At 48.0% G+C, this 13,919-nt stretch overlaps 1 protein-coding gene across 3 annotated transcripts in view; it reads left to right on the forward strand.

Annotated features, from left to right (window-relative positions):
* The window catches only part of ELFN1 (extracellular leucine rich repeat and fibronectin type III domain containing 1), a 104,372-nt gene that overhangs the window by 53,465 nt on the left and 36,988 nt on the right, over positions 1-13,919 (forward strand). For all 3 annotated transcript variants that reach the window (XM_021539699.2, XM_031506179.2, XM_021539698.3), the window contains exon 3: positions 4,754-4,886. The gene's annotated coding sequence lies outside the window, so the exon portion shown is untranslated. The remainder of the gene's footprint in view (positions 1-4,753; positions 4,887-13,919) is intronic.

Here is a 13,919-nt window from a genome sequence, read left to right on the forward strand (position 1 = left end):
CTGCTCCACCCCATGCAGCCATGACAGCTTCAGAGAGTTGTTAGCAAGCAAGGCGCGCTTGACGTGAATAATTAAAACACCTGCTGTGCTTTTAAATAGTTCAGAGCCAGCCTTGGAGCTGTGTGAGCATGTGTGAGCATGTGTGAGCCATGGCTGCTGTCTGTGGAGGAGGCCAGAGGAAAGAGGAGGGCTGATATCCAGTGGAAAATGCAGGGCTTGGTGCTGCTTCTGGCAGGAGGAGGGATGATGCTGGCAGCTTCCAGAGGGATGCAGGCAGTCCCTGCTCCTGAGGGAGACTGGAGGCTGACACAGCTCTCCTTGCTGATGAACAGGCATCACAGCACAGAACTCTCCAAAATCTCCTCTCTGCCAAAAATTTAAGCAGCAGTGGAGCTCAGCACCCACCCTTCCAGCTGCCCCAGGGATCTCATGCTGGTTCAGCTCTCCAAATATGTGGGACAAGGACGTGGAGCAGAGGAACAGGGACAACCCCACAGCCTTAGGTCTCCATCAGCACTGGCAGCGTGGGGCCCCAAAACTGAGCACACACAGGTGGGCTCTGGGGAGGATGCACTGTCTTTTGTAAAGATTTCCCCAAGATATCAATTAGACATTGGAATCAAAGCAGTTTCTGCATGAACAACTAACAAAGAGTTCCCTGCAGTCTCTCAGCAGCCGGACTCCTTCTGTTCCTACCCCCAGCTGCCAGAGTTTGGATCAGAATAGCACTGAAGGGCCCCGCGCCCCAGCACGGAGGAGCTTCATTGAGCAGGGGAAGATATCAAACACTGTGGCTGTGTCAGTGCTGCTGGAGCATGGAGATGTAAATCATCTCTTCTCATGAAAAAAAATAGGTTTCTGGACAGGGGATGCAGGGGAAAAATGTCATTTTCACCATGAGTTACAGATTGAATTAAACTATTGTTTGACCATAGATCTATATCTTTTATAGATATATATTTATATATATTTTGCTGTGGAGACCCTGGACAATTCCAGTTTGGGGTCACTGTGCAGTGATTTTTTTTTTCCCTCTTTTTTATTTTTAGTTCAACTATTGAACCAAAAAATTGGTTATTTTCACAGCTTTGCCATGATTACCTCCAGGGCACGTAAAAGCAAAGTTTTTAGAGATGGGAAAAAAAAGGTCTGTTTGGGGACTGACACGGTGAGGAGACAGGGGGAGCTGTGTGCTGACAGCTTTGCAAGAGTATGTGAACATCATCCTGATGTTTGGTCTGTTCCCATGTGGGGAGTGGGAGTTGCCACCTGCACCCCTTTCTAGTGGCCCTTTGCCCATGAAAGGCCAGGGCTCCTGGGCCGAAGATCAACAAATTAGTCTTCTTCTCCCTCACTGCAGAACGTTATCCATCTAAATATTTCCTTTAATTTAGAGCCATGTAGAGTTTGAAAAGCCCTTCAAGTTCACTTGGGCTGATGAATTGGTAATTGAGTGTACCTGGATGTCAGTGCCGGCTCTGCCTCTCTCTGCATTTGTATCAGCCCGTGTTTGTTTTCTCCAGCTGTAAATCACTCAGAACTTGGAGAGGCTTTTATCAAATCCTGCTAGGAGCCAGTCATTCTCCCTTTCACAAACACATTGCTAATGCCACGTGGAACCCACTGGATTTGCTGTTCATTTAAAAACAATGAGGATGGTATTAAATGGGAAGAAAAAATCCTTAGCAACAAGGGAGAAGGAGGAGGAAAAGAATTGCTCCTGTCTCTCTGGAGTTGGCTCCTTTGGTCTAATGTCTGTCCCACTGATCTCCTAATATGCTCTGCTTTGAGAGCCTGATTTATTGCTCCACACTGCTTTATCCCCCTGGGTGTTAAAGCACATGTTGTTCTCAGCTTCTTCAGCCACCAGCAGGTTGGCTGCCAGCCTTGGTCAAGCCTCACCAGTGCTTCCACCTCCTGTGCCCCTTTCTCCACAGCCCTGGGCATGGGGAGATAAGCAGGTGGTTTTAAGGGTTTCAGGGAGTCGGGGTCATCATCTTAAGGTCTCCGGGTTCTCCAGTGTGTTCTTGGTGAATTGCTCTCCAGTGGTGTTGATGATACCTGGCTGTCTCCATCAGTTACAGACCACAGCTGGCTCCCCCTCCCACATTGCCCATATCCATGGCTCAACCCGGTAAATGTGCTCCAGCTCTGACAGATTTGGCAAAAGGGAATTTCAAACAAGAGACGTAACAGTCCTGATTTGATTTTCTTGGAGCTGCTCTGATCCCTCACCCAGTGGAAGGACTGGAGGAACAGCACCATGTGTCTGGCATAACCCATCCACCCTGCCTGTGCTTGAATGTAGATTTTTTTCAATGAACTGTTACTTTGCTATTTGCTCAGTGGAAAAAACCAGAAGTTATAAGCATTGACAAAGAGATGTGAGGACTTTGCAATCTGTGTGTGAATGTTTCGTGAGCATAAAATGAGGTGAAGTTTGCCAAACGATTATTCATTAGGAATTGTTCATTCAGCTCTAATTGCTTGGGTCTAACTGCTCTTAGAAGGACTGTGTGACACCTTTGTAATATGCAGTTAAGGTCAGAAAAGTGCTGGTAGAAATTGCTTCATGTTAAGTCAAGCTTTTCTTTGGGTGTTAGGGGGCTATTCCTGCTTAGTTTAGGAAGAGCAGTAAATGATGCTGCCTGGCTTCTTGCTGGGTCTGTGCAGCCCAGTTAGCTAACGGAGGGTGAGTGGTGCCTTATTGACTCCCCTTTCTCTGTGGAAGGAGCAATTAAATTCACCTGCAGAATCCCCATCTTCTCATGCGTGGCAGCGTGCAACTTCCCTGCATCTCAGCTAACTAGATTAGAGATTACTCATCTGATGAGAAAGCACCAGCTAGAAAGGGCCTGGCTTGGCTTTCAGATCCCAGCTGTTATTTGCAGGACTTATGCTTAGGAAAAGCATCACTTTCTTTTGTTTTGCTTCTAACCTGATAAACTTTGTCTGGAAACCCAGAGGAACAAGCACCAGGGAGCCCCACTGTCTGTCTTCCAGCAGCATTTTCTGAAATGGAACAGTACTTTAAAGTCTCGCCAGCTCAGCCTTTCACTTCACAGAATACGTACCTGTCTCTAAAACACCAGCTTATTTTTCCTTACCCCCATAATATTCCCATCCAACATTCACTCTCCTGGAAATCACCAATCCAATGTTCACCTACCTGCATTCAAACACCTGTCATTGTTCTTGTGCTACTGCTCTTCTCCTTCCAATTTAGAGATTACATTTCACAACTGACCTCCAACTACCTATTGCCTCCCCGTGACACTTCACCCTTGTCTGCCTGATTGATTAGTCTATTATGCTCTGCACTCTTCCTGATGACTTACAGATTGCCCAGTATCTGTCACAGGCTTTCTTTTGTTCTCTAATATTCTTGGAGTTTTGGAACACCCTCCGGCTGCCATTCTCTACCCATATTCCCTGGCCACCACCTGCCTCTCTTATGAATGTCTAGTTTGGAAAAATGACAAGAAATCTTTTGCAAAATGAACCCCTACCTGCTGTGAGTTCACACATATGCTGGTAAAACACACTTCTAAGACACTGTCATTTTCAATGCGGCTCTTTATTTTCTTTGCACAATTTGGAGGTATAAAAATGTCACTAGATCAGGCTGTGATCAGTGACATGGCTTGGAAGGCAGATTTCCCCAGGAAATTTCCTCACCTGCATAAGTCAATGAAGCAATGACAGAGAGGGAGCAATGTTGTGTTTAATGGTGTGGGGGTAGGAGGGTTCTGTATCTGCTGGGGGAGAGGTCTGGGACGTGTCCCAGATCCATCCATCTCCCTGTGCTTGTCAGAGGTTGTCCAGCTCTCTGATATTGTTCCAGGCTTGTCCCAGCTCTGTCCATCATTCTGACATTTAATTAACTGCCCCATTCTCCTGGATCTTGCACCGGATTTGTGTTGTCTTTCTGAAATACCTCTTAGGTCTCTGAATATTACTAACAGGAGGGGTAACAAAATGGTTGTCACCAATATTGCTATTATTGTTAATAAAACAAGATGTTGAATATCACAAAGATGAGTACTGTTACACACAGTGTCACTTCTTGCTGTACTGGTTGTTTGGCATCGCAGGTGAGCAGGAGCTGACAGCAGTGGGAAGCAGAGAGAGCCCTGGCCAGCCAGGCATCCAAAAGTAATAGAAAAACAATGTAGGTGTGGGAACTGACCACTGAGAGCAATAAAATCACACTTAAGATTTCAAAATACATTTATGAGGCTGATCTTCAGGTATAACAAGGATTATTAAACTTCTTAAAACCTGCATATTCTGGGTGGTTGGTGCTGGTGGTGGCAGTGGCTCCTCACTCCTCCAGGAGCTCTGCATTGATGTTTTGTGCCATCTGCCCTGGGCATGCCCAGAGCTATCCATCTTCCCTGCATCTTTTTCCATCCTTGTCTGGCATTTGGCCCATTCTCTTTACTTCAGTCCCAGGTCCCCTTCCAGCATTTCTCACAGTCCCAGATCCACTGACAAGGACTTTCTATAAGGCAATCCCTTTCTATAAGGGAAGAGAAATCTCTTTTAGTTACTCTGCTGAGCAACTGCTCTCATTTGGACCTCCCTGTGGTCTTCTTCCCCTTCACCTCTGATCCCTGTGTCTCTGTGTTTGATCCATGGCTTAAGCAGCTGTTCTGTCCCTGGGATGGCTCGGTAATTAATCGATACATCAATCAATCTTTTATCCCCTTTGTTGAAAGTCCCTCTTATGCTTTCTCTTTTATCCTTGCAGTTTAAACCCTGGGCTTGGTGACCACCTCGTGGGATCCTGAACGCCGTGTCCAGTGTGCCTGCCAGCCCCTGAGGACAGCAACTAGGAGACATCCAGGAGTGTGGCTGTGCCCAGCAGTGACACAGGCTCAGAGGTGAGGGGTGGCCCTGTCCATGGCATCTCTGGTGAGACAGCTGCTGCTGGGAGAGAGCCAGCAGGATGGAGCAGGTTTTTCTGGAGAGGGCTGAGTGCTGGGAAAGGCTCCCCAGGAGTGGGGGGTGCAGGGGAGCCTTGTGGCACTCGTTCCCAGTGGGAAAGAGCGTGATGCAGACACGACAGCGAGCCAGGGTTGTGTTCCTCACATTGCTGACCCCATGGTGGCTCCTGGAGGGACTCTGCTCCGAGTGCTGACCTTCCTGGAGAATCCCTGAGCAGCTGAGCCGTGCCTGCTGCACTCCTGAAGGTGTGGCAGCAGTGAGACTTATCATGGTTGCATACTTAATTTTTATTTTTTTTTTTTAAGGTTGAATTCGCATTCTTCTTTTGAGATTTAAGGAGTAAAGAAAAAGCACATTATTTCTGCCCTGCAGATGAGAAGTGCAGTGCATGCCTCCATCCCAACTTCTACAAAATTCTGTTTTACAAAGCAGAAAAAGAATATTTGGTTTATGTTGGAGCTGTAGCTCAGTTTTCTAAGACCAGATTTTGCCCCATGTTCCCTGTTCAAATGACTGGCTGTGCTGGGCACTTTGAAATTTTCTCTCTCTTCCTCATCTCCACCTTGACATTATGAAAAGGGTTTTCATCAATCCATTGAAAGAAGGAGATAACTTTTGTATAAAAGTGCACGGTTGACAGGGTTGAGTTTTTTGGGTAGTGTGTATTTTTTTTTACACTGTTATTATTTAAAAGATGCTTTCTAAGAGGACAAAAGGGAATAGCTTAATGGAAACAAATTTCTGTAGCAAAATGTGCAGCTGGATAAAAAAAGATTATTTCTGTTATTGCTTGGTTACACAGGTGAATTTCGAATTTGAGTACAAAAGGTGTTAAAAAGTGTGCCTTAACTTCTCTTCACTGTGCTGTTGAGATTGAAAAGAATAATTTTTGGAGAAAAACTTTTCTCTGAGCCTCTATTTCCAGCATTGTCAAATCTTTAGCAGCGGCCTTTTCCCACAGCTATTATAATGTTTTCACCTTTTCTTCTTCCAGCTCATTTGTCCTTTTTTGAAAAAAAATGTAGTGCTGGTGAAAGGCGGGCAGGTCTGTGGGCTGGCACTGATCTGGAAGGGAGGGACAGCAGAGTCGGAGGCACACAGGCATGTCTGGAAGCCAGACCAGACCAGGGATGCAGTCCCAGGGAAAGATGGACAGCCTGGCCTGGGGGAAGTAATTTTGAAAGCATCTACAAGCCTACAGCCCTTAAGACCACCTTTCCAAAATGACTTTTAACCAATTAAGAACCTAAGCATCAATGAAGATAAGCAGAGCTTAGGTGCTCAGGCCCCTTGGGGCAGACACAAATATCTCAGCAATGCAGACAGATAGACAGTTTGCCTGTCCAAATGGATCCAGACCCAGAGCCAGGCAATGGATTACAAATATAAGTGCCAAAACAGCAGGCTTGGGACACAAAGGATAAAAGACAGTTGTGTTATTTGAGCTGATAAGCTCTGCATCTCGTCTGGAAGATGCAGGCATCAAAGGCTCCTGCAGGGATTTCACAATGGAGTGTTACACCATCCAGCACTGAGTAACCTAAGATGTAAAATTGGCCTTGCAGAGAAAGCTCCATGCCTGCCACAAAGGAGCAGAATTAGAGTTTGTTTTGAGAACTATTAGGCTGAGTAATTTGTGATTGATCTCCGTGGACATTGAGAGATATTGCTCCCAGCAGAGCAGTGATTGCCATTAGTATCTCAGCTCCCTGCCTTCTTCCTCCTTTTTCTCCCCAGCCTTTGCAAGGGCTGGGTCAAATGCTTCCCAGGCAGCATGAACAATATTTCCTCCTTTTTTGGTAATCATTGTCCCTTCTATTCATTCCTCAGAAGCCTTTTCACAAGCAAGAGGTATTTTCAAGGGTTGTAAGCATTCATCTCAATGTACATTTTTATGCCTATTCTCCTTGGAAGAGCTGGAGAACTAGTTTACTTTATTAGACCAAATGAAAGAAGCTTATGGAGGTAGCCTTGTGCAGGAGGTCAGGGAGCTAGAGAGGAGAGACCTCTGAGAGTGCTATGGAATTTCTTGCAGGAGCTGAAAAGTAGCTTTTGCTGTTTAGACTGGTGCTGTTCTTCCTTGCATTGTGCTGGCCCCATTTCCAACACTGAGTGCTGAGGAATTCTGCATGGTCCAGCCACGAAGGCTTAGGAGCAGTAGCAACTGTAAGCACCTTGGGTTGGCAAGCCTGGAGGTAGCCAGGCTCACAGCACTGGGTTGCTCTGACAGGGAGGAGGTGCCCAGGGGGATCTGCTGGAGGTTCCCACCTTGGGAAGCCCCAGCCAGCCCAGCCCAGGACACACCCAGCTGTGCAAACCCTTCTCTGAGCAGATCCATGCAGTGAGCAGATGCCTAAAACCCGTCTCCTGGGCAATTCACTTCATTCATCAATTAAATTGTTTGCTGTGAACGCTTTGGCCCCATCCAGCTCCAGGATTTCAGCCTTGTAATTTTGCTGGCAGAGGACAGCAGTGCCATGTCCGTGAAATCTGCCTGCCAACTGCTTCCCCTGCTAAGCATTTTCTAGGCTAACGATCCCAAAAACCTTGCCAGCAGCCCCAGCTCTGTCCCTTTCAGGGCAAGCCACTCATTTAAACGTGAGCATATCTAAATGACTCCATCTGCTAAGTGATGTTGGTAAAGAAAAGATTATAGCAGGAGTTAGTGCTGTGTCCTCGGGTTATAACCCTGTTATAAAATGGGCTGGGAGAGCAAGGGGACTGTGAGGAGCTGAGGCTCAAAACCACCTGGGTGACTGTCAGCTTGATTTATTTTCTTGCTCATTAGATAAATTAGAAAACTGGCAAAAGAAATCATCTCCTGCTCTCGGCTGCTTGGTAACCTGCCACATGGCACAAGATGCCAGCTGCAGGAAGATGCAACTCCTTCCCACCCCCCTGGCCCCTCTCCCCAGGGACTCAGGATGGGACTTGGGTCTGCTAGTGCCACACATCTCAATCCTCCTGCCACCCCAAACCACCTCATTGACCCATCTGGCCGATTGCTGGCAACCACTAGAGTTTCACTTTTCTCTAATACTGTTGGTTTTTGAATAGCAGCTATTTTCTAGGTGAAAACAGCAGCACCAAGTATTGCTTTTGAACACTGGCTTTGACCTCAGAACTGCTTGTTACTCTCATTTCACAAATCAGACAAGCTAAAGCAAAATAACCTGGTTTGTGGCTGTATCATCAGGCAGGACCTCCTGCCCTTCAGAGATGTTGTTCAACACTTTGATCCTGTGGCGTGTGATCAGTCTGCCTTCAGCAGCTGTCCCCCTTGCTTATGAACCAGACTAATTTTTATCTGTCAGAAAGATGAAGCTTAATGGTCAGACTTGATTTAAATCCCTGGGTAAAAGTCACTCTCTAGGAGGTTAGGCTCCATTTACAGCATCTTCTAACGTAAAAACTCACTGAAATATTCAGCCTACATAACCAAATGTTAAATTTGGACCATTCAAGCCATCCTCAGTACCTTTAGCTGTGTCTGGTGCACTCCTATAGTGTGAAATGAGGCCACTGTTCTACACATTGTATTTACACACGAGGAAAAGCTTCCAGACAGGATGAGCTATTAAGAGACTGCAATGCAAATGCATTTCTCAGCCAGCGTGGAGGAATCCCCGCTGCAAACAGATGCTGAAACCTGGGGGAGAGCCAGGGCAGGAGCTCCTGGGAAGGAGACCTGGGGTTCCCAGCACTGCTGTGCCAGTGCAAGGGGCTGGGGGGAAAACCTGTCCTGTGAGTGATGGTCAGAGCAGATTTCTTCTGCTGCTGGTACCTCTTCTTCTGCCTGTGGGCCTTGTGCAGTGCCTGCACAGGATCCTTGTCACCCTGTCCCTGGCCAGCTTGGGGACACACGTGTCCTGGTGGCTCAGAACCCCTGCCAGCTGTGTGCCATGTGTACAAACAGGGTGGAGAGACGGGGCTAATTCCTTCCTGTCATATGTGAGGAATCGGCTTACGGCCGGAGCCCCGATTACTCTTATCTTAGCCTGCATGATGCTGGCCACATCCTGAAATTACTCGGATTTTTCCAAAATCCAGGGGATGGCTTGGACTCACCGGACTGCTGTGAGCAAACTCCAGGCCTGCTTTTTGAGGGGTTGTGAGTCAGTGCAGAAATTGGGGCATGTGGTTTGAACCTCCAAATGCACCTGATGGGAAGTGCCTGGGGGTGATGCCCAATCCACCTGAAATTCCTGATGGAGTCCCACATGGAGCAACACCAACAGCCCCTTCCCAGCCTCTGTGCAGAGCTGGTTGCTCAGGCAGACTCACCTGCTGGGATCCTGGCAGATAACATGCCTCTGAAATGGGCAGCCAGGGAGAGAGGTTGTCAAGCAAAACATGGAGTGAAATGTTTGGCTGCGAGTCCCACCTGTCTGCTGTGTGACATGTGGCACTGCACCCTGCGCCTGCCACCGCTCCCCGTTCCCCACCACTGCCCGCCAAGCCCACCCCGCTTGGAAATTCGAGTGGGGAAATCAAAGTCCTTCTCCACCCACTCCTGCTGTGCCTCTCAGCCACTGACATTAACACCGAACTGGCTGACATTAGCTTTGAATGGATTTTAATAACCCCCCTGTGAGCCTGAATTACCCACACAGCGTGAGGACCACTGTGAGTGTGGAGATGTGGTGATGAGCAGGGCACTGGGGGCCAGACCAGCTCCCCAGGCTGTGCACACAGGGCCAGACCCACTCCAGGAGCTGCAATGGCTTCTGCCAGTGGCAGCTGCTGGTGTGGAGCCCTGGTTTTTGCCTGGTCCCTGGAGAGCTGCTGCTCTGGCACCTGCTGCCCACAAATTTCCTGCCACCAGCAGCTCTGCAAGGGGCTGACCAGTTTCCCAGCACTGTCTGCTGCCATCCCCCATCCCAGTGGGGATGCTGGTCCAGGTGTCTGCCTCCACGGGATGTTCTCCCCTCTGGGGTATGGTATGGCTGCTGCAGGGTGGTGAGAACCCCCAGTGCCATCAGTGAGAGCATCCCCAGTCCCTACCAGTGCATGGCATAAAATAGCAGCCTCGGTTTAGCTTCCTCTGTGCATGGGATGCTAAATGAGATCATGCCTGGCCCAGCTGGGAGTCTGGGCTAGTGTATGAAAATCTAGCAAGAAGATTAAAAGGTGTCCCCAGGCAGAAGAGGGTATTTATCCCTTCCTTTGTGGCTGAGATGCACATGGCGTGGGAGTCACAGGGACAGTGACCTCCCCTGGGCCCCTGCACGTGGGCAGAGCCGTGTCCCCACGGGGTCTGGTCTTGGGGACAAGACACTGACCAGAAAAGCTCCTTCTGAGGTACAGGTGGGCACATCCAATCTCCCCTCCTGCACCAGGAAAGGGCTTCCTGCCCTGCAGCCTCACTGCCAGCCCTGCAGCTCCTCTGCAAAGGGGAAACCCCTCATTTTCCTTTTATTTTAGAAGAGGGAAAGCTAAAAGAGATGGTCAGGTGGTTCTCACTTCTTCTGGAATATGCAGGGCCTGGAAACACACTCTGAAGTTACTTTTCCTCAGTTAAATCTCACAAGATCTGAGCAAGGGATGCAGCCTTCTTGGCCAGTCACAAAGTCACATCACCATTTGGGTGGAGAGTGATGATTTATAGCTGCCATTGAAACCCACAGGTATTTCCAGTATGGAAACAGGAACATCCACAGGGATATAGACAGGAGATCCCAACTGGGGTGGGCCAGCAACTTCTCCAAGATGGGCTCTACAGGAGCTGTGAAATCATAGGCACTTGCAAGAACTGAGTACAGATAACAGCCCCTGCAAAAAAGCCCATGATAGTGATTGAGTTATATTTAAGAGGCTCCTTCATACTAAGTAAATGCAAATAGTTTACTCAGAAAATATTTCCCACTAAGATCTTTTCTACATAAAATGCTAACAGATTGAGATTATGACTCTAATGATTATTTTTATTGCTGGTTTACATTTAAATGGCACATATTTCCCCCTACTGTTCTCTCTTTGGGTTAAATCAATAAAACCTATTAAGAAGGTTCTTCCTCTAAGATTCCTCCCTCTCTTCTCTCTGTCTCATCTCCACTTGTGCCCTTTTTATCCACCCACCACCAGAGATTTTTCAGAGCTGCCTCCACGATATTGGTGCCAAGGATTTGAACATCCCCTTTGACAGGGCGGAGTGAATCCTGTCTTTGCTGAGATGAGGGACTACAGAGGAACTCCAGAGCTGTTCCTTTTCCTGCTCTTGGGCTGTATTGCAAGGAGATGGAGTTGGAGTCTCCTCTAACATAGAAGCTGTACCTGTCTGTACTCCTGTACCTGCTCAGCTATGGATGCTCTTGTGCTCCTTCAAACCCTGCCTATGCCTCACCGAGGAGGTGCTGGATTTCTGTTTGGAGAGGAATTATCCTGGTATATACACAGTAAAAACCATTAAGACTCTGACCTTTAAATTGGGTTTCTTCCTGCTCATGTAGGGAGGAGGTGGGTTGAGTGCCCAAATCTTATTCATTTTAATGACAAATCCCTCACACAGAGGCTTTGAAATGCTCAGCATTAATGCAATTCGCCTCCCTCTGCTGCAGCTTGGCCTTGCTGGGCAGGGGATGTCTCTGCTTCCCTCTCACAGTGACAGACCCTATAGATTTGCTCCATAACTGCTATGCCCAGGTACCTTTGTGTATGGATTTGTGAGCTTAAGGCAGTGCTAACACAGGGATCTCCCTGCTCCTTAATCAGTATCACTGACCTTTCTTTCCTTCATTACTCTCAGCATCACTTTTTTCCCTCCCAGCTTAATTTGCATAGGTCTCATGTTATCCATGTTTTTGCTTTGTGACTGTTATCCCATTTCCCTGGATAATCAAAGTTGGCTGTAATGAAAACAGCAGAAACAATTTGCTTACCCTTCTATTACAAGATATTCCCTCTACTAAGTCTGAGAATACCTGCAGTTCTGTGGTAATGCTAATTAACTGTGCATACATATAGAAAGTAAAGCAAAGGGCACCAGGATCCTTTGGGATTGTGGGGATTAAAAAAAGATGAGATATTATTCTCCCCTTTCCCCGTGCTTCACTGTCCCTACCCTCAATGGAAATTGCTTTGCACTTACAGAATCAAATGTAATACATGGTGGAGGAGTCACTGACTGCAGAGAGATGGAGTTGGAAGGAGCAGAGTTCTCTCTGCTAGAAAACCCACTATGGAAACAGTGATTCTCCCTGATGTCTTGTTTCTTGTCTATTCCCAGACTGGGGTCTTTTCCCCATGCAGGTCCCCCTGCCTTGGAGCCCAGTGCTGATTCCTGGGGGCACAGCTATCCCCCAGAGCAGAGCTCCAGCAAAATATGGGTGGAAAACCTCCTGCCCAGCCTCAAGGGTTGGCTGGAATAGTGTCTGTAAATGAAAGCCCGTGGCAGTGCAGGGTACCTGCTGTTGGAAGTGGCTGTTGTGTCCATCAGGATCCTTCACTCTTCTTGGGTGGCTGAGGCAGCAGCAGCTCCAGAGCAGGTGGAAGGCCTGGGGAGAATAAGAAAGATGGTAATGAAAGAAGAAAGGTCATCAGGAGAGGGGAGACTGTCCCAGCCATTCCTCTTCATTTTGCACTGCACAGTGCCTCTGCCCATCCATGAAGGCACGTGGGGCAATCTCCCACCATTAGTGTGCAGCATCCTCTCCAAGTCCCTCATGAGGCTCTCCTGTGTGTCAGCTAAACCAGGAGTGACTGACACTGCCAGGCATGCGTGGAGGACTGCTGAGCTCTCCATGCAGGAGAAATCCCACTCAAGTCCACCCACCAGCTCCTTGCTGATTTTCCCAGCTCCTCTGCCAGCAGCATGGACAGACCACCTCACTGCACCCCTGTGGAGCATCTGGGACTGGCCCTGACACACTGGGCCCCTGGGTATGGACCCTGTGCTCCAGCAGGGTGGTTAGACAGCCCTTGCACTATTCCTGCCCCTGAAATTGGGAGGGAGATGTTATTTGTGCTCTGATAACCACAGAACCTTTGATGCAATACTCATGTTTGGGATTTTACCACATCTCTCATCCTCCAGGTCTGTCAAGGAGCTTTATGCAGCCATGACTCAGAGAGAGGCATCAGTGGAGGGAGTCTGTAGATAACAGCCAGCAGCTGTCATGTGGAGGGCTTTAATAATGGATATGCAGGCATATATGCATGACCCACGAGCTCAGGACCCTCCCTGCCTGAATGGCACCAGCTCCTTTAAAAGATCCCTGCACCATGCCCTGGCTCTGGCCATGCCAGAGGCTGGGATTACACAGGCATCACACACATCTGTCTGAGGTAAATGGGCAATAAAAGGGCTGATAGGGGCGAGTCTTGTTGCTGCAAGTGTGTCCTGTTCTCCTTCAGCAATGTAATCCTTCCCTGTCACTGAAACCTTCAGTGCTGGCTGCTCACCATCACCCTGTGGCTGGTTTTAGGACTGTGGGTACGACAGTGCCTGGCTCTGCTCACAAACCTGATGTTGTTTAAGATGCTTTCAAACTTCCCCCATGGTATTCATCATTTAAAGCAACCCAGGTTGTTGGTACAAAGGGCTTTTAAGGTGTTTGGGTGAGGCCAAAGAGATTTTCAACCAACTGCACACCAAGGGCTTGAACACAGCCATGCTGTGTCTTGCAGGTGCATTATCCCAGCAGAGAGCTCAGTCCTGAAACACCTGAGCCTCATGAAGAGACTCAGATTGGAGTGCTGGCTGAAGCCAGTCCCAAAGTTTGCTCAGCCATCTGAGACATTTTGGTTCTGATCAGCACAAGCTCTAAGTGGAAGAATGGGTTTAAAAATGAAAATATGAGTTTGACTTGTAGAAGGGATGCTTGGCATTGGACATGGAACTGTGTATCACTATGATCAGTTGGGAATTTCTTGTTGACTTTACATAGCTGAGTCACAGGTAAACTTCCTATTAACTTCCCTGAGTGACTATATTATGATTTGACCCTTAAAATGAAAGATTTGGAGTTACC

This window comes from Lonchura striata, chromosome 16 (genome assembly GCF_046129695.1).
Source record: "Lonchura striata isolate bLonStr1 chromosome 16, bLonStr1.mat, whole genome shotgun sequence".
Classification (NCBI taxonomy): Eukaryota; Metazoa; Chordata; class Aves; order Passeriformes; family Estrildidae; genus Lonchura; species Lonchura striata.